We start from the raw sequence: 21422 nt of genomic DNA on the forward strand, positions 1-21422 counted from the left end.
CCATACAGTGAAGTGGTCAACGTTACCTTGTACAGCAGCAACTTCTCTGACGCTGACATTAGGGTTATCGTCAACTGCACGAAGAATTGCCTTGTCCATTGCAGGTGTCCTCGTCGTTCTAGGTCTTCCCCAGTCGCGAGTCATAGGCTGGAATGCTTCGTGCACCCTAAGATGCCGATCAATTGCTTAGAACGTCTTCCTGTCGGGACACCTTCGTTCTGGAAATTTGTCTCGATACAAACGTACCGCGCCACGGCTATTTCCCCGTGCTAATCCATACATCAAATGGGCATCTGCTAACTCCGCATTTGTAAACATTGCATTGACTGCAAAACCACTTTCGTGATGAACACTAACCTGTTGATGCTACGTACTATTGTGCTTGATGCTAGTACTGTAGAGGAATGAGTCGCATGTCAACACAAGCACAGAAGTCAACATTACCTTCCTTCAATTGGGCCAACTGGCGGTGAATCGAGGAAGTACAGTACATACTGACGAAACTAAAATGAGCTCTAACATGGAAATTAAGCGTTTCCGTACACATGTCCAGGTAACATCTTTTTTTTTTTATTTGTGTGTGAGGAATGTTTTCTGAAAGTTTGGCCGTACCTTTTTGTAACACCCTGTATATTAGGTTAGCTTCTCTGATATACAGAGGGGTCCAAAAAAATGTATCCACTGTTCAAAAGTCCGTAAATTGCAAACTAGTTGACGAAGTTGCCTCATTTTTGGTGAAAGTGTAACTTAAAGTCCAACTTAAAGATATCACTGTAGGTGTTCGAAATGGTCACCAGTAACATCCACACACAAACGATGCCGTCGAACTGCAGCACGAACCACTGCCTGCAACGTGTTCAGTTGGATATTTGCACATGAATGTACGATGGATTCTCGAAGTTCATCCAATGTGCGTGGCTTTTGTCGATAAACGACGTCCTTTAGTGTTCCCCACAGATAAATGTCCAGAGGAGTTAGGTCTGGGGAACGTGGTGGATACTCCACAGCACCTCTACGGCCTATCCATCTTCCTGGTATATTTTCGTCGAGATACGCCCTGACACGATTTTGATAGTGGGCTGGGGCACCATCTTGTTGAAAGTAAACTCTTCCGTCTCCATACAAGTCGTGGATGGGACCAGTAGATGCAATTGTGGCGATTTACTGTACCATTGAGTTTGAACTGTGCCTCATTAGACCATACAATCATCTCTGCAAACTCTTCATCGTTGCAAACCATGTTAGTAAACCACTCGCAGTACTCCATTCTACGATCTGGGTCGTCCTCGTTCATTGCGTGTAGCAATCGTGGGATGTAGCACTTCCACTTTGCTGTCTTCAAAATTCGTCGAACACTTGAGCGAATCACTCCAGTTTCACGGGCACACAGTCTCACAGACATCTGTGGTAAGCGAGTGAATTGTTGTAACACACGACGGGAGATAGCTGGACTTCTTACTGTTACAGGTCGTTCAGATCGTTGTTTGTGTACATCTTCGATTCAAATTTGTCTCGAATGCGACGAATCGTTAAATGTGTCGGTGGCTCTGTTTGATATTCATTTCGCAACTAGGTGCAACTAAGAATAAAACGCTATCTGGCGACTGTCGTCTGACAAAACAAAACAACGCTTGTGTTGTGATTGCAGGAACAACAAACTATTACACTACCAAAGATGAGACAATTCTGTCAATTAATTTGCCAGTTATGGACTTTTAAACAGTGGATACTTTTTTTGGACCCCTCTGCATTTTCCGATGGGTTACACCTGAATGCTTTCTTTCCGTTCTTCTGCATATTATTCTGTCCCGACAACTATGGCATGAATACTCATGCCAGCAGTGTGATGATGGTTCCGTTTCGTAATATTTTTGGCTGTGTCACTCAGTGCTGTTTCACAAAAATGTTCAAATGCATGTGAATTCATAAGGGACCAAACTGCTGAGGTCATCGGTCCCTAGATTTACACACTACCTAAACTAACTTATACTAACAACAACACACACCCATGCCCGAGGGAGGGCTCGAACCTCTGGTGGGAGGGGCTGGCTGTTTCATACTTTGGCCGCTTTCTTAGAATATCCCATGTAATCTGATAACATCGCATATCGTTCCCATTATTAACAAGGCTTCTCGACATGACCATAGCTAAAAGTTTTCATCCCTCAGGTTAATATGATCTGCAAGGTGATTCTGTTACGATGTTACAAACTTTCACGGATGATGGAAAAGAATAAGTGTATCAGTTGAGGTAAGGGAGCCTGGTCTGGAAATGACAGAATCGACTGTTCTAATCTTTTTGATGCCAGGATATTGAAATACATGTACCGGTAATGTTTTGTTAAGGTTGTAGGTTCGGCATCAAACAGAGGTGATAGTATGGACCAAGACAAAAATAAAAAGTATGATAATATGGGCTCTAAAACGCACATATTAAGATCATCTTCATTACTATGATACATACATATCTTTTCTACCGGGCAAGTGTTCATAGCTCTTAAGGAATGCATTATAGAACTCATGTTTACTAGACCTTTCTTTTTAGCAATAAAAGTACTGGTACATGTCTTCCACCGTCAGAGCTATCAGAACTATTTAGATTATAACTCTAGATCCTGTTCTTTCCAGAGCAGGGCCTCTTACATCAAATTGATACATTTATCTTTACCCATAATCCCTGAAAGCTTGTAACATAATCGCGATATCGCCCTGCAGATTATATTGACCTGAGTAATGGAAGCTTTCAACGACGAGCATATCGACAATCCATGTCGATAATTTGTTTTCTGTATTTTTATCTTTTCCAAATTTAATTTTCGCACCTTCCAAAGCTTACAGTTGACCAATCACCACAGTCTCAGAAAACATGTCAATTCGTTGCTTTTTGCTGGTATTTATCTATTTTTCAGATTTAAAATGTTTTCGAGTTGGTGTAATTACTGCTTGTAACGTAAGAAAGCACCATAACATTATTTCTCTTCAAAATCGTATAAATCTAGCTCTGAGACAGTTGCAGTAGTTTCCAATGGAATGTAGAATCATGTGATTGTAGCCTAATAATAAATCCGTGAGGTGCAATGGACAAGTACAAACCTTTCGACTGAACGCCACTCCCGTCAGCTCGCTAACCGAAGGGGCGTGTGTTCGATTCACGGTCGGGTAGGAGATTTTCTTCGCTTATTGTGTTGTCTTCACTTTCGTATCGTAATAATTGATATTCCACTACTGGAATGGCTGTATTAGCAAATCCCGAAAGCCAGTGAAAAAAAAGCCGGCCGCGGTGGTCTAGCGGTTCTGGCGCTGCAGTCCGCAACCGCGGGACTGCTATGGTCGCAGGTTCGAATCCTGCCTCGGGCATGGGTGTGTGTGATGTCCTTAGGTTAGTTAGGTTTAAGTAGTTCTAAGTTCTAGGGGACTTATGACCTAAGATGTTGAGTCCCATAGTGCTCAGAGCCATTTGAACCATTTTGAACCAGTGAAAAAAACTAAAATGTAAGAAACGCCACCACATCGGCGGCATGCATCTAACTCATCGAGCTTAGTGACCCAAGGGGGTGGTTGTACCTACAGTTTAAAGTGGATTCCAAAACACGTGTAATGTCTGGCGACGCCTCATTTCGTTGACAGGTGGAGACTAGACTCAAGGGAGACTGAAAATTTTCATGGTCCAGACATCTAGAAGTCGAGGCAAATGCCTTAACGTAAGTTCACCAGGCCTGGCGGAAAGCAGATAAAGCAGAGCATTGCATTAGCATCGATATTTGACTTTTTCCATTACAATTCAGTGTTTCAAAATATTACTTACCGTTACACAGCAAAATCGAGAAAGAGGTTTAGTTTAGTAAGATTTTTTATTATTTTTTGCAAATATTGCGAAATTTTTTTATAATATTTTTAGATGTTTCGCAGTATTAAACGTTATATCTTAAAACTGAACAGAACAAGAGGTGACAAATGTCATGTGATACCTTTCTTCGCCCGGAGTAGAGATGCAATTCGACGTGGCCTGGACTCGAAAAGACGGTGGAAGTCCCGTGTAGAAATACTGAGCCGTGTGCCGCGCGGGACTAGCTGAGCGGCCTTAGGCGCTGCGGTCATGGACTGTGCGGCTGGTGCCGGCGGAAGTTCGAGTCCTCCCTCGGGCATGGGTGTGTGTGTTTGTCCTTAGGATGATTTAGTTTAAGTAGTGTGTAAGCTTAGGGACCGATGACCTTAGCAGTTAAGTCCCATAACATTTGACACACATTTGAACATTTGAACTGAGCCGTGCTGCGCCTATAGCCGTCCGTAATTGGGAAAATGTTGCCAATGCAGGATTTTGTGCTCGAACTGACCTCTCGATTGTATCCTATAAATGGCCGATGGTATTCACGTCGGGAAATCCGCGTGGCCAAACCATTAGCTAAAATTGTCAAGAATGATCTTTAAACCAATCGCGAACAAATGTGTCCAGGTGACATGGCACAATGTCATGCTCTCCATGTAGCCGAAAGTAACCGGAGGACCCAACGCATTCCATGTAAACACAGTCCACACCATTATGGAGCCACCACCAGCTTGTACAGTGCCTTGTTGACAACTTCGGTCCATAGCTTCGTGGTGTCTGCGCCACAATCGAAGCCTGCCGTCAGCTAACTGAAACCAAAACTTATCTGAAAAGCCCCAGTCTTCCAGTCGTCTAGAGTCGAACTGATATGGTCTCGAGCCCACGACACGCGCTGCAGGCGATATCGCGCTGTTAGCAAAGGTGCTCGCGTCCGTTGTCTGCTGCCATAGGCTAGTAATGCCTAATTTCACTGCACTGTCTTAGCAGACACGATCGGCTTACGTCCCACATTGATATCTTTATTTCACGCAATGTTACTTACCTATTAGCTCTGACAACTCTATTCAAACGCCGCTGATCTACATCTAAATCTACATCTACATCCATACTCCGCAAGCCACCTGACGGTGGGTGGCGGAGGGTACTTTGAGTACCTCTTTCGGTTCTCCCTTCTATTCCAGTCTCGTATAGTCCGTGGAAAGAAAGATTGTCGGTATGCCTCTGTGTGGGCTCTAATCTCTCTCATTTTATCCTCTTCGTCTCTTCGTGAGATATACGTAGGAGGGAACAATATACTACTTGACTCCTCGGCCGATGTGGCCGAGCGGTTCTAGGCGCTACAGTCTGGAAATGCGCGGCCGCTACGGTCGCAGTTTTGAATCCTGCCTCGGGCATGGATGTGTGTGATGTCCTTAGGTTAGTTAGGTTTAAGTAGTTCTAAGTTCTAGGGTACTGATGACCTCAGAATTTAAGTCCCATAGTGGTCAGAGATATTTGACTCCTCGGTGACGGTATGTTCTCGAAACTTCAACAAAAGCCCCTACCAAGCTACTGAGCGTCTCTTTTGCAGGGTCTTCAACTGGGGTTTATCTATCATCGTCGTAACGCTTTCGCGATTACTAAATGATCCTGTAACAAACCGCGCTGCTCTCAGTTGGATGTTCTCTGTCACTTCTATCAACCCTATCTGGTACGGATCCCAAACCGGTGAGCAGCATTCAAGCAGTGGGCGAACAAGTGCACTGTAACCTACTTCCTTTGTTTTCGGATTGCATTTCCTTAGGATTCTTCCAATGATTCTCAGTCTGGCAACTGCTTTACCGAGAATTAATTTTATATGGTCATTCCATTTTAAATCACTCCTGATTTATGAAAATAACTGCTTTCAGTTGCTGACCTGCTATATTGTGGCTAAATGATAAAGGATCTTTCTTTCTATGGATCCTCAGCACGTTCCATTTGTTTACATTGAGATTAAATTGCCATTCCCTGCACCATGCGTCAATTCGTTGCAGATCCTCCTGCATTTCAGTACAATTTTCCATTGTTACAACCTCTCGATATACTACAGCATCATCCAAAAAGCCTCAGTGAACCTCCGATGTTATCCACAAGATCATTTATGTATATTGTGAATAGCAACGCTCCTACGACACTCCCCTGCGGCACTCCTGAAATCACTCTTACTTCGGAAGACTTCTCTCCATTGAGAATGACATGCTGCGTTCTGTTATCTACGAACTCTTCAATCTCTCAATTGGTCTGATAGTCCATATGCTATTACTTTGTTCATTAAACGACTGTGGGGAACTGTATCAAACGCTTTGCGGAAGTCAAGAAACACGGCATCTACGTGGGAACCCGTGTCTTTGGCCCTCTGAGTCTCGTGGACGAATAGCGCGAGCTGGGTTTCCCACGATCGTATTTTTCGAAACCCATTCTGATTCCTACACAGTAGGAACTGAGTTGCCATGGTGAGAAGGAATGCCTGTAGTTTGTCACTCTCGGCACACTCTTGACACTGTGTATTTCGGAATACTGATTTCCCTAACTATTTCCGAAATGGAAAGTCCCATGTGTCTAGCTCCAACTGCCATTCCGCCTTCAAAGTCTTGTGTGCGGCCGTAATTACGTCAGCGTGTATCGCTGTGAGAATCGAGGAAATATATAGAGCAGCAGATTTGTTCAATTCAGCAGTGTATTCCCTTTATGTATACACAGATATCCATGCTAGACACATATCACAACATTTTCAAACAGCTGTAACCACCGATACACCTTTGTACAGCGTAGCCGTGTAGTTTTTACGGGCAGTCTGCTACACAAGGCAGAAAATTACTTATGTTTGTAGACAGATTCATTATATACCAAGTTCATACTGACAGAGCTAATTATCTCTCATGTCCGCAGTTGTGAAAAGCGTTTATTAATCAGTTTTCAAGCAGTGTAATCCTTAGAGCAGCCAAAGAAAAACAAAAATGTTTTAGGAAAATAGTCCAAAAAGAAGGCTACTTCTGCACGACGCACATTGACGTATCCTAAATGCGAATAGTATACGTGAAGTGAGATTGCTCCAGTATTTCGGAAGTATGAAGTTAATTTTATGTAACAACCAGAAAGGGAATAATTGGCCTACTGCTTCAGAGTGAGAGCTGAAAAAATCGTGTTGAAAACGCAAGGGTATTCGGAGTACTGCCTCAAAATCCAACACTTTTGGTTGGGCGGAGTGGCAGATCATGGAGCCGATTGATTAATGGCTCGGGAAGACTGGCGTTCAGACCTCCGACAAACCATCCACACTAAATTTCTTTGTGGGTCGCCCTAACCACTTCAGACGAATGTGTGATACAGTTTCATAATCGACTATCGAAATCGATCATAACATCTAACAACATTCACTTTGAACCTGCACAATGTTTCATATCACTTTAATTCTTTTCTTTTTTAATGCCTAAGACATATTTACGGCAATATTGCTGATCATCTGCTGGTTCCACTGACGCAATACATTCCTTTTGAAAATATATCATAAGGTTCCGTAAAAACGCAACATACATTGCCCCATATTTTACATCCATGATGTGAGGCTCGACAGCAACTAAAGATCATAGTAGGACAGTAGGTATCATTGGGGAACAGCTAATTTGGCTAATTCCAATTCTGTTACATATGAACAAAGGATGCTTTTGCATAATATTCACATTTAGGTAAAGGATTGTTGTGGAAGATAACATTTTTCAATAGATGCTGGAAGATTTACAAATATAACTGCAATCCAAACACATCTGCTGAATTACTACTACTAAGAAGTAAATAGTAGTGTTAAATCCTATAGAACTTACAAAATATGAGACTCGCGAAATCTAAGAGCAGTCATGGAATCAGCACGAAAACTTCCTCAGGATGAGACACGTTACACATAAATTCTCAGTCCGTTTCAGTTTCGTATAAATTTTACTGTATTTATTTTGTTGAGAGGCAGACAAATTGAGGATACAACACTGAACTCAAATGCAGTTGCTACACCATTAGTAGACATCAAAACAAATTTCATCTCCTACGGAACGTCCTTGTACGTTAATAATAATATGAATGAAGAAAGACATACCTTTCAGGCAGCGTGTTTCTAGTATTGTATGCGTTTTAATATTTAGTACAGTGATATCACACCCGCTAGACTGGTTGGGACTGTGATATCCTTAGATACATGTTTGGAAACCAAGCACCACTTCACTGAGGGGGTTATTGTTAAGGCAGGTCTCTAAGGACTACAATGTTTTCATTTTTATCAGATTAAATGTACATTGGCAGCAGAGCTTAAACCTGCAGGATGACAGTCTCGTGAATCTTCGATCAGTTATTTCTAAAATAATTGCAAAACTATGAAAAAATATTTTATTGTCAGTATTTACCTTTCACATAGCTGTAAAACCTAACAGCACAAGTGAACTTTGTGACCAGATGCCTGGAATCTTCTTCAGCTATTCAAGTTGTCATATTTAATTGGAAAAATCCCAAGTTTGATTTGTGGAGACTGCTGCTAGACCGAAGGGAAGCTCATATTTTTCAGACTCCAAAGATGGGTAACGTCACGAATGCTAGGACCTTCCTTATTAGTAAGACCACATCCTATATCCTACTCCAACATTTTCCAATACAGAAAGTGTGTCTAATTAAACGTACAATTGTAAACCAGCTGTAAATGATACTGTGTACGCGTCGTGGATGGTTGTATGCCGACCTCCAGTTGTCAACAAAAATACAATAGCCACAGGTTTAGCTAGATATGATTATGTTCTGTAGAGTCGTGTTGCTTTCTCTGGATAGTAAAAATTTAATTTTTTGTGCTACTATAGCGGAGAGGTTTGGATAACATTTCTTGGCAGTCTTGACGTCTTCTCTGGATAGCAAAAATTTAATTTTTGGTGATTGACAGCGGCTAAGTTATTCTACTAACTTCTCCGCTAAGTTTTATTTGTGTTAGTGGTGGAGTAATTTCAGATGAATTTCGATGATGACATTAGAGAAAAAGTGTTATTCTTTGCATCAATAAGATATAGTTTTACTGTTAATCATTACAAATGTCGACATTTCAGTTAATAACGCGACAGGCAATAGCAGCATCAACGAGTACGTATCGACCTATCTTACGGGAAGATGCTCAGTAATGAAATTGAACCTGCTGAGGTGGGTCGTGAACTGTCCACTAAGGAAGGGGCCCGTACTCGATTCCCTGTCCATAGCTCTCTTGTAACTTCTTAGGAAGAATTTAAGCAGCGAATTTTGTTGAGTATATAATAAGAATGGCTTGTCCGTTGTAACAACTACAGTCCCGTAGTTCTTGTTTGGAATAACACCAATTGAAAAAGTTCTAAATGCTATAATATCTCTCTCATTATAACTCTCCAATCCTCCAAGTGCTGAATCACCTCCTCGAATAATTGCAACAGTAAGCCAAGAGTTACCAGCAACTACTTCTGTAGTAGTACAAGAAAAATTAATCTTGCAGCCTACAAAAACAATAGGCCCTTCCAATAGCTGCTGTTGTGCTGTATTCTTTGGTGTAAGATTGAATGTATCCACATTCTTGTAAACTGGCAGTCTGGATCTTCTTGCATATCTTCTCCTGCGGTACGGCATGGCTGTCTGTACTGTGCGGCTGCCTCGAGTCGAATGACGTGCAGCTGCCTCATATGCAGTGACGTAGCTACTGATAATATGGGCGCGGCAGGAAGTAAGCGCGCTGATAACTGCAATGGCGGCGCCGGAAGTGAGCTTTCTCAGCAGATCGCGCTCTGTTAGAACTAGTGTTATTCTTTGCATCAATAAGATATAGTTTTACTGTTACTCATTACAAATGTCGACATTTCAGTTAATAACGCGACAGCCAATAGTAGCATCAACGAGTACGTATCGACTTATCTTACGGGAAGATGCTCAGTAATGAAATTGAACCTGCTGAGGTGGGTCGTGAACTGTCCACTAAGGAAGGGGCCCGTACTCGATTCCCCGTCCATAGCTCTCTTGTAACTTCTTAGGAAGAATTTAAGCAGCGAATTTTGTTGAGTTTGAGTTAGAATTGTGTGCCTATTCAGGAAATGAACCGGAATCTCTGCTTTCGAAGGTAGTACGCTACCAGCTGCGAAATCCGCACACGGTACTATATCTTTCAAATAGTTGGTTTTCGCTGCACTTAGTAGCATAACGCGCAGAAGTTAAATTCTTACGACAGTTTTGATCGTAATTGTATAACGTGTTTGGTACTGAAGAAGGCCAATAAAACAAATTAGTTTCAACACCTGTCCCCTCTTATTACAGAAAAAAGACTTCCCATAATTTTACAAATATTTCAGAAATTATCTGCAAGCATGAGATCACACCTGTTCTCCGAGAGGATGCTAGCCCAAGTACGTTCAAGAATACTCCGCGCTTTATCATGAAGAGAAAGAGAAAAAAACTATATCAATAAAGACATTATTTCTTCTTATCCAGATCACGGGTGTTGTAACCAGGTATTCTTTTCTTTCCTGTCTGATTCATCTAGCTCTTCATGATTGATGGATTAGATTTCTCTACTAATTCATAGTCACTATGATAAAGTGTCTACCTTAGTGGCACATACTGCTCGATGTAATAACGTAAAAAACAAACATGCGCAACCTGACAGTAGTGAAGATGTGTAAATGACAGCAAAGTAAGCGATAATGATCTTCCAATTATTTCGATGCGTTATGTTTCGCGCTTTAAATTCAATGGAAAGAATATCTCTGTATGTGTCTGATAACTGAAACTCTACGTGAGTGCATCTGATACTCATTTCATCGCCCCATGCAAATTCACTGACATCCGGACGTATGCAAAACGTTGGCAGCCCTGATCTGACATCACAATGCACTAGGCAGGCGCTGGTGGACGCGTGACGGTGAAATCATAATCACAAACCCACGAACGGAGCGTAATAAACGCATTCGATTACGATTCGTTACTCTCGAAATGATAGTGTTACACGGATTTCTGCGTATCAGACCGATGACGCAGAACTCATTGGCACATTATGATTATTATGTCATTGTTAAATCACTAAATAAAAAAGGGGATAGTCTGAATGTCAACAACTACCGCCCAATCTCTCTTCTGACTGCCTTATCCAAAAATCTTGAAAAAGTAATGTATTGTAGAGTAAATTCACACATCTGTAAAAAGTTTTAACAAAATGTCAGTTTGGTTTCCAGAAAGGTTTTTCAACGGAAAATGCTATATATACTTTCACTAATGAAACATTAAATGCTCTGAGGAACCGGTAGTTGGGATTTTTGTGATCTCTCAAAGGCTTTTGATTGTGTAAATCATGGAATGCTTCTAGATAAGCTCCAGTACCGTGGTATGAATGGGACAGCCTCAAATGGTTTAAATCATACCTAACTGGAAGTGTGCGGAAAGTTGAAATAAGCAGTTCACATAATATGCAAAAAAAGCTGGTGATTTTTCAAACTGGGGAAAAATCAAGAATGGGGTGCCGCAAGGTTCGGTCTGGGGTGCTCTGCTGTTCGTAATATATTTTAACGACTTGCCATTCTATATTCATGAAGATGCAAAGCTGGTACTTTTTGCCGATGATACTAGTATAGCTATCACTCCCAACAGAGAAGAATTAACTGGTGAAATTTTAAACGATGTTTTTCAGAAAATCTTTAAGTGGTTCTCTGCAAATGGGTTCTCATTAAACTTTGACAAAACACAGTATATACAGTTCCATACAGTAAATAGAATGACACCCTTAATAAATATAGACTTTGATCAGAAATCGGTAGCTGAGGTAGAATATTCAAAATTTCTAGGTGTATGCATTGATGAGGTGTTGAACTGGAAAAAAACGCACTGAAGATCTGCTGAAACGTATGAGTTCTGCTATTTATGCTATTAGGGTCATTGCAAATTTTGCTGATGTATTTAAAGAGCTAGAGATCTTCACTGTAGCCTCAGAATATATATATTCACTTATGAAATTTGTTATTAACAATCCAAACGAATTCGAAAGTAACAGCAGTGTACATGTCTACAACACTAGGAGAAAGGATGATCTTCACTAGTCAAGGTTAAATCTAACTTTGGCTCAGACGGGGGAAAGTTTTCAGTGACCAAAGTGTTGCGAGAAGGATGCGCCATAGTTCCTAAATCATTTAAAATATAAATGACTTCTGTCTAAAGTTTATGCAAACGATACTGTCATAGTATGGATGTACGTCTGTAAATGATGAGAAGCTATTCATTTTCCATTTTGCTGGTAACCAATATTTTTTGCAGAGGATTAGAATGACATCAACTGAATGGTTGAAAAGTTGCACAGAGAATATCAGAAATGAGATTTTACACTAATTTAGAGAAAAGATAATATTTTTTGGAGGGGTGGGTCAAGAACTAACAGATTACTTATAGTAAGGTTTGTGGATTCTTACACAGTGCGGTGACAAAATCTTGGGATAGCGATATGCCCATATAAAGATGATAGTAGTATCACGTACACAAGATACACAAGGCCGGTGCATTGCCGGGGCTGTCATTTCCATTCAGGTGATTCATGTGAAAAGATTTTCGGAGTAACTGGGGCTGCATGGCAAGAATTAACATATTCTGAACGCGGAATGATAGTTGGAGGTAGACGCGTGGGACATTTCGTTTCAGAAGTCGTTAGAGAACTCCATATTTCGCGAGACAAATTTCCAGGAGTGGGCCGAGGATATCAAATTTCTGACATAAATTCTCACCACTGTCAACGCAGTGGCTGAGGGCCTTCACTTAACGACCGAGAGAGCCGCATTTGTGTAAGGTTATTAGTGCTAACAGAGTAGCTACACTGCGTGAAATAACTGCACAAATCGTTGCTGGACGTACGACGAAAGTATCGGTTAAGGCAGCAAGGTGAAATGTGGCGAAAATGGGCTATAGCGGCAGACAACCGACGAGAGTGCCTTTGAAATAAGCACGGCATCGCCTGCAGCGCCTCTCCTGGGGTCGTGACCTTATTGGTTGGACCCTAGGCGACTAGAGAACAGTTCCTTGGGAAGCTGAGTCCAGATTTTAGTTGGTAAGAGCTCATGGAGTTGGTAAGAGCTGATGGTAGGGTTCCAGAGTGGCGCAGTCGCCACGAAGCCATGAACCCAGGTTGTTAACAAAATGCGCAAGCTGGTGAAGGCTCCATAATGGTGTGGGCTGTATTTACATGGAGTAGATTGAGTCCTCTGGTCCAGCTGAACCAGTCATTGACTTGAAATGGTTACGGACGGCTACTTGAAGACCATTTGCAGCTATTCAACGATGGCATTTTAATGGATGTCAGTGCGCTATATCACTGGGCAACAATTGTTCGCGATTCGTTTTATCAAAATTCTGGACAATTAGAGTGACGACATGAATCCCATCGAACATTTAAGGGGCACAGTGGAAAGGTCATATCGTGCCCAAAATCCTTCACCGGCAACAGTTTGGCAATTATGGACGGCTAGGGAGGCAGCATGGCTCACTAGTTCTGTTGGGAAATTCCAACGACATAATGAGTCCACACCACGTCGAATTTCTGCACTACGCATGGGAAAAGGAGGTCCGATACGATCATAGGAGCTATCTCAAGACATATGTCACCTCAGTCTAGATGTCTGCGAGTCGTTATTAACAAGATGGATAGCGTAAATGTGAAATTAAAGACTGCGCTGGCCAAGGTAGGCAAGCAACCGAAAAATTAGATCGAACTTCATGGAGCACACATATTAGACCAGAGACCGAGACACTAAAAACAACTGTAGAATGTATAGCAACGTAGGTAAAGCAGTCGTTATCCGAAGATTGATTCGTACACTATAGTGCTTTATTAGAAATGGTCCTGGAGTGCCGTTGCTCAAATGGTTCAAATGGCTCTAGGCACTATGGGACTTGACATCTGAGGTCATCAGTCGCCTAGACGTAGAACTACTTAAACCTAACTGACCTAAGAACATCACACACATCCATTCCCGAGGCAGCATTCGAACCTGCGACCGTAGCAGCAGCGCGGTCCCGGACTGAAGCGCCTAGAACCGCTCGGCCACGGCGGCCGGCAGTGCCGTTACCTTCCTTCAACTTTTGAATTGGCTCTCTGCAGTCAGTTGGACGTACAGTTTAGCGAGTATTCGGAACCACGGTGTAACTCGGCGTTTTTGACATTAATAAACATTGTTAGAAGGTAAAGAAATGGTAAGTGTCCGATAAGAATCGTAGGATTCATTGGGGATCGAAGCCGACTGCTTTGGATTTGTATTCTGACACTTCATCACTCAGCCACCAAGCCACATCCGTAGTAGGAGCATGGAAAATAACTGAACGAATTAATGGAGACTGGATTTTGACCATTTGTCTGTAGTTTGACGCTGTGGGCTGAAATTAAAACTGATGACATTCCTAAGAGAATGAAAATGGAAATGACTGTAATGGCTAGAATAAAAAAAAACGAATGAGATACCGTTTCAGTGAGATCAGATGGCCTAATAAGACGATGGAATGGATTTCAACTAATAGGAGAAGAAGACGCCCGAAAACATAGGGGCTAGAAGTATTATGTAAGATAGGAATTTTTCAGGTGAAAGATTGCGAAGATAGACTTTGGAACCTAGGATGAAAGGTAATGTTACTATGTTGTATTAAATCGCAGAAAAAAGCTCCTTGTGTATTTGTAGTAAATTCCAATGGTTAACCGACCACAAACGTTTAACATCGATTTTTAGGCCTCGACAGCACAGTGTCTACAACGGCAAGAGGGATGGGAGGGTGAGGGAGCGTCGTTTTTGAGCAGGCAAATATACGAAATTCATTTTCGTCCCTCCACCCAACATTCCCACGCAGACGCACTGTCTCACCTTCCCAGTGGCCTTTACGCTGAATTCTATAGCCAGGGAACGATTTATTTCGCTCCCTATTAGCAGTTGCAATAAACCCCTTTAGGAGTTCCCTCTGACAGCGCGCGAGGTAGCTACTACGTCAGCCTGCGACCTAGTTCGGCACAAAGTTTTGTTTGCGGCGCAGTCGGAGTGGCCGGAGAACTTACCTAAACAAGCAGACCCATCATATGGCAAGTAGTTGCGACACGCACAGCTCAGCGCCACGAGAGGCATCTTCATGTTAGGCGCTAACGACTCCGAATGCTTGGTCGTCAACTCCCCGCTATTGCTCGGCGTTTCCAGCTACTTCATTCATCGTATTGAGGGATGACGTGCTTGGAGGCGTTACTCGAGCGGCACTCTCACTGGCGCAGTATCGAGGTTGAAACTGACCGTGCGTGCCGTTCTTGTCGTGGCTGCTCCTTTAACCAGACAGTTCGGCACAACATTTCTCTCCGTGGCCACACCCAGACCACCTACGCGAGAGAGTATGAATCTACTGTGCCGGGCTGTTTAAGGGGCTCCGGAACGCCCTATACTTGCAATGTTAAAATAACGCTTATAAATTACATCTTTCCTCACAAAGTATTTGAGGTAGGAAGTTGAAATTTTTACAGATTATTTATTGGAATATGGGCTTCAACTTAACACAGGGATTTTACAAAATTTTACTTCAGTTATTAAAGATGATTTTTTTTCAATTGTAATGAAAATTCACAACATTTTTTTGCAATTTTTGATTTATATATTCAAAAATATACAGTTTTTTGGAAAAAGGCTGTGTTAAATGATGCAGAAGGTACTGTGTAACATTTACTGAAAGTTTGAAACAAATATGTTTGGAAGATCCTTAGAAAACATGTAATTAGTATGAGAAAATAAAAGTTTTGGGAATCGAGCGACAAAGATTGGATTAACTTTTTAGTGCATTCCAGGTCCATAGGATGGATTATCTTCATCCTCTGCAAACTCCTCCTCCAGCTTCCTCTTGTTCCTCCTCCTGTTTACTCTTGCTTGTATTTCTAGACTCTTTACAGCCCTGTCTGCAGCCCGAAGGCTTTCCTTGTCTAAAGCAAGCATCGCTCGTACCATGTTAGAACCTATCTTCGTTCCCATATTTCTAAATACCTTTGGCTTTCCAACATTTCTCCTTTTCTTAAAAGCCTTCAGAGGATTTCTAATAACTTTACTTTTACTCATTATTATACTTCAACAAAACAGAGACTCAAGAAACAGAATTAATTACGAATATTTTCGAGATAACGACAGAGTAAATAAACATGAAACAATCGACAATCACACCAGCGATATATATTGAACCATCACAGGTTAGCCACAACACATACTTTATCTCACATCACTAAAATGTACCTGATGAACACGGACGTTAATAATAACACCATTTGACAGCAGTTTAACAGCGCCACAGTGGATCACGCCCATGTAGAACACATTTCAAAAAAAATTTTTAAATAGTTGTAGTCTTTGGAATTGAATAAATTATATATCTATTAAAAGGTAATAGTCTGCAGATTCAGAAAACGCAAAAAAGTAAAAATTGAACTTTTCATGATTTTGAGCCTTTCCGGAGCCCCTTAACGGGTCTATGGGGTTGCAGGCGGTGAACGGTCTGTATAACTCCCCCTCCGTAGCAAGGACACCGTCAATGACAAACTTTGCTACCATATGTCCCATCGACGGAAAACCGCGCACGCTGGTGTCTGAGAACGGTCAACAGGCCACAGGTGAAGGCTTTGAGTCGCCCCAGCCGCACTGAACACCACCGCCTTCCACCCAGCCACCAACGAAGAGCCTGAGTAGACTGTCAGCAGATTCTTGCCATTCATACGGAAGGCGTTGCTGATGGCGTCGACCGAGGGAGGGCTCCACAGTTTCTCAGGCTCGCAGTGGCCCACCACCGTCAGTGGGGACAGTCTGGTCGAATTCTTGTATGATCATCCTAAGTGCAGGGTCCCTGCACAAAGGGCTCCTGTGTATGTGGATGCACGTTCAGTCAGTGACCGAGATGGACTTAATGGGTATTTTAAGCCACAGTGACAGAGAGGCTGATCACTAGCTCCTGACTGTTCATTGGACGGGGCATGGCCACGATGCCAGTTGCAAACAACACCCCATCATCGCCTTTGACCGAGGGACCTGACTTACCACCACGCGCCCTCCGTGGCACCTCCTGCAGCCTACTGCCTACTACTGTAAGTAGGCTGTTTAGGTTTTTTTTATTGGTAACGCCACGTAGCGCTCTGTATGAAAATCACTGGCTGTGCGGCGTGCAGTCTGTGGCTAGTTTGCATTGTTGTCTGCCATTGTAGTGTTGGGCAGTTGGCTGTTAACAGCGCGTAGCGATGCGCTGTTGGAGGTGAGCCGCCAGCAGTGGTGGATGTGGGGAGAGAAATGGCGGAGTTTTGAAATTTGTAAGACTGGATGTCATGAACTGCTATATATATTATTGAACACTAGTAAGGTAAATAAATTGTTTGTTCTCTATCAAAATCTTTCATTTGCTAACTATGCCTATCAGTAGTGCCTTCAGTGGTTTGAAATTGTTATTTAGCTGGCAGTAGTGGCGCTCGCTGTATTGCCGTAGCTTGAGTAACGAAGATTTTTGTGAGGTAAGTGATTTGTGAAAGGTATAGTTTAATGTTAGTCAGGGCCATTCTTTTGTAGGGATTATTGAAAGTCAGATTGCGTTGCGCTAAAAATATTGTGTGTCAGTTTAAAACACAGTCATGTATATTTTTTCTAAGGGGGCGTTTCACTACCACTTGTACTCCTTCCTACCTTCCATATCTGTATAGTGGGAAATTCATTTTTCCCTGAGTTGTTTGGAATTTCTCGTTTGTCGTCATTCTGATGCGACTACAATGATCCTGCTTCGTTGCTGGACTTTCTTGGTTCGACTATAGGTTTTTACTCAGTGCATAGGATACGGCGATTATACCAGGTTTACAGTTTAAATTTCGGCATCGGATGTGGACAGAAAAATCTGGATAGTGACCATCTAAAATCAGGAAACAAGGAAAACCTTAACCGTCCTGTCACCTCCAGATATTGGAGATTGTCGAGTAGTAAAAGATCTTTGCGAATATACATTGAATATTTCGAAAACCAGGCTCGTCACATTTCCTTAAAAGAATATCGTGACCATATATGGGGCCGAGGAAGTCATAGGACAGGATCACCAAGACCAGTCTAACGTTGGCGAAATTGTACTGGAAGGTGGTCACTAAAAATGTACGAGCTTTACTGGCGACATCTTTTTTTTGAGAAAAGATACGAATCTGCAGATTGATTGTCACATCCTTTCGGAAATGACGAACGATAGTTTCTAGGAACTTTCAGAGACCCTGAATATAAATTTACTCTTCATAGTGCTACTGCGTTTCAGAAGGTGCATTCAATACCCTTACTATGTTCAGCTCAACATTAGCGCGTTTATACCGGTACAGCTAACAGGGTAAAGTCTTCGGCTTTTCAGAATGGTTAGTTGGCTTCCAACGTACTATTTTTATCAGTATTAACATAGTTCATTCTGTAGTTTCATGTTCCCAATTTATCGTCACACATCCTAAAATAAATTTCCGGGTATGGATAAGTAGCAGCGATTCGTCGTGAAGCGTTTAGTTTTTGTCAACGGGCAGTAAAATCATTCACCATGGAGTAGCTGAGACAGTGACGACAGCAGACATATAAAAACTTAGAATTTTACCCCATACATAACACCCTTGTAAATCATTTAAGTCAATGTACAACTATTAATTCTTATAAATAGACATTTTATATTTTAATTCGCCAATCATTTGACTGACTTATTAGTCTCCTACAGCTGTCCCTATTTTAAGAACTGCTTCTGGACTCCATACCGAACACTACACTGAGTGTAGTCCCTTTTTGCTGTTTTCATCTTACTGCTCTTAGCTCATCCATTCTGATCACACCGACGTTACACATAATGATATTTCAGATGAGATATAATTTAATTTTTTAGACAGAGAAATTGCTTTCAGAGAAAGACAGCGAGAACTGAGGTATCGACTCACTTTTGGAAGGAAGGTCCTCAGGAAAATTTATGGACCGATTAGAGAAAGAGAAAATGAGAAGTAGGAAGTTCTGTAAAACGTTGAGAGCTATAGTATCGTTATATAAAATCCAAGACTGCGTGGTTGAGTAAGAGAAAAATATGATACAAAGAGACAAATCGTTAAATTGAAAACGACCAACAGCGGAATTGCTTTGGACATACATTTGATGGCACAAGATACGTGGGATGACCAAGCAAATGATTAAAAAAAGGTACTTGATATAACTGGAGCACTATTTCAGGAAAGAGAATGGAATAGAGAAACTTAGTCATAACACCCCATAGCTCTCTGGAATTGGTTGCGTTTAAGAAGATGAAGAGCGGGAAGAGTAGTAAGTACGCAGTAAACAATCCAGAAACAAGCTGTACATTCGGCTTTGCCTTTATTTAACATCGCAGAGTAAATAATTATCGCGTCCTTGGAAATGGCTTAAAGGCACAACGAGCGGAGGGTGTAGAAGCGCTCCTCGACTTAGAGAGCTCAGTAACGGAGGCACCATCTGTAATTGGGCATTAGCCTTGAATGTGCTGCCCTAACTGCTCTGGAGGATTACGGAGGGACGGCTTAGAGATGTCCCCACCATCCGGTGTTTGGACAGCTGCAACAACAAAGTCTCCACAGACCGAGGAGATGGTAGTGCAGAACTTCTCATTAGCGTGAATTCACTTGCCAGTGCACACTAAAGTCACCACACACTCCTTGAAAGAACTATGTGAAATATCATCATAATTTTTGTTGTAAATCTTCCAAGGCCGCTTACACTTCTATTGTTGTTTTCTTAACACAGACGCATGTGTGGCATCAAATCATATTGAAAGTCTCCTTTGAGTTGCAGCAACAATGTAAACATAGCACAAATATCCCCAGATTTTTTATGTCCCGGAATCCACTTAAAGATGTATGCCCCAATTTGTGATACGAGTTTAACCCGTAATTAGCTCTAATTTCTGGGAAAAGGTGATTATTCCAGTCATTATGCCATCGAAGTGTACTGGCCATTACGAAAATTACCACAAAATTTTTGTGTATGACTGTTGGAAAAAGTTCAAATTTTATTTCAATAATCTCTTAAAATACACCACTTTACTTAAATAGTCTATTATCCAAAGTGTAAATTAACTGCTGTAAGCGCAAGAGATAGAGTTGAAGACGGATGACAAACATTAACGACTAACGGTCCGATTTCGCTACAGCTGACGAAATTTTTGGCAAAAAAATGTGTGATGCACTAAAGGAAGAAATAAAAATTTAATTTAGGAAGTAGTGATAGAGAAAGCAGTGATATAAAAGCAACAAGAACATAATATTTACCCACAGTCACACTCTAAACATCTCCTAATACATCACAGAAAAAGAAATACAGCTAGAAATATACAAAGAAAATGCAGCGCAAAACAAGGGGAAGTTTTATTAAAGAAAATGAAAATGGAATTCATAGGCGATAGTCAATAGCTTACAAATTAATGAGGCACATAACCCAAATGGAGAAAAGTACTGCTAAAATTAATATAATAATTTAGAACGACGGGATGAGAATTACAAAAATCTCTGAGATGACGATCCACCAGCGGAGGGATACTGTTAAAGCTGACCGATCAACAGAAACATAGACTTCGTCAAAATAAATGAATTGGCTGCAGGTAAGGTACTTGCCTAGCAGAACCTAGCCCAAATTTTTCCATATTCAAGAAAGGCGACAGATGGAACGCAAGCAATTACAGAGGAATTAACCTCCTTAACACAGGCTACAGAATCTACTGCTCTATCTTAAATAATTTAAGCTTACCTCTGACGCAACTTTGCATCAAGAACGAATAGGTTTTAGAAAAGTACGATCAAGCACTACATCTGTTAGAGAAAGGAAAATAATTTAATGTGAAGACGCACACAGTATTTGTAGTATATGAAAAGGCTGTGGAAAAAGTCGATAGACACCTGTTGTGGTAGATTATGGAAAAAAGACGCTCTCTGCCGCATCTGATTAACTCAGTGAAAGCTCTTTAGAAAGAGACACCTGTAGTCAGCATCTACATAAATGACCTAGTGAGGGCCTGGAAATAAAATGTCACCTACGGCATAAATATGAACAGGGAGAGATCTTTCACTATCCTACTAGAAGCAGATGATCTAATAATAATTCAAGTACATGAAGGTCATCTTCAAAGAGCTATTTATCATCCTAATTTGTTGGGTTCTAAATAAAATTTGAATGTCTCCACTTACAAAACAAAGGTTATGACACTCAAGGGAAAAGCGCTTATAAGATCTGAAATTATTATAATAAGTAATGTAATACTGGAACAGGTAAACCACTTTAAGTATTTCAGCTGTTAGGTGCCACAAAATTTCGACAGTGAAACGTATAACAAGATTCGAAAATTTAATACAGTCTGTGAAACAGTTAGAAGTAAGCTACGAAGAAACCCTTGGAAGAGACGCAGATGAAGTTTAAAATGTCATAGCCGTGCCTACTAGTCTCCACAGATCTCAGATCTAATTCCCAAGCAGAAAAATATGAGAATATACATGCGAACGAAATCATTTTTCACTGTAGCGTTAAAGGGTGCCTCAGAGAAGACTGGTTCAGAA

The 21422-nt window shown here is 41.4% G+C and overlaps 1 protein-coding gene across 1 annotated transcript in view; it reads right to left on the reverse strand.

Moving 5' to 3' along the window:
- The window catches only part of LOC126242208 (frequenin-1), a 315167-nt gene that overhangs the window by 63218 nt on the left and 230527 nt on the right, over nt 1–21422 (reverse strand). The window lies entirely within an intron of this gene.

The sequence above is a fragment of the Schistocerca nitens genome, chromosome 1, assembly GCF_023898315.1.
Source record: "Schistocerca nitens isolate TAMUIC-IGC-003100 chromosome 1, iqSchNite1.1, whole genome shotgun sequence".
Classification (NCBI taxonomy): domain Eukaryota; kingdom Metazoa; phylum Arthropoda; class Insecta; order Orthoptera; family Acrididae; genus Schistocerca; species Schistocerca nitens.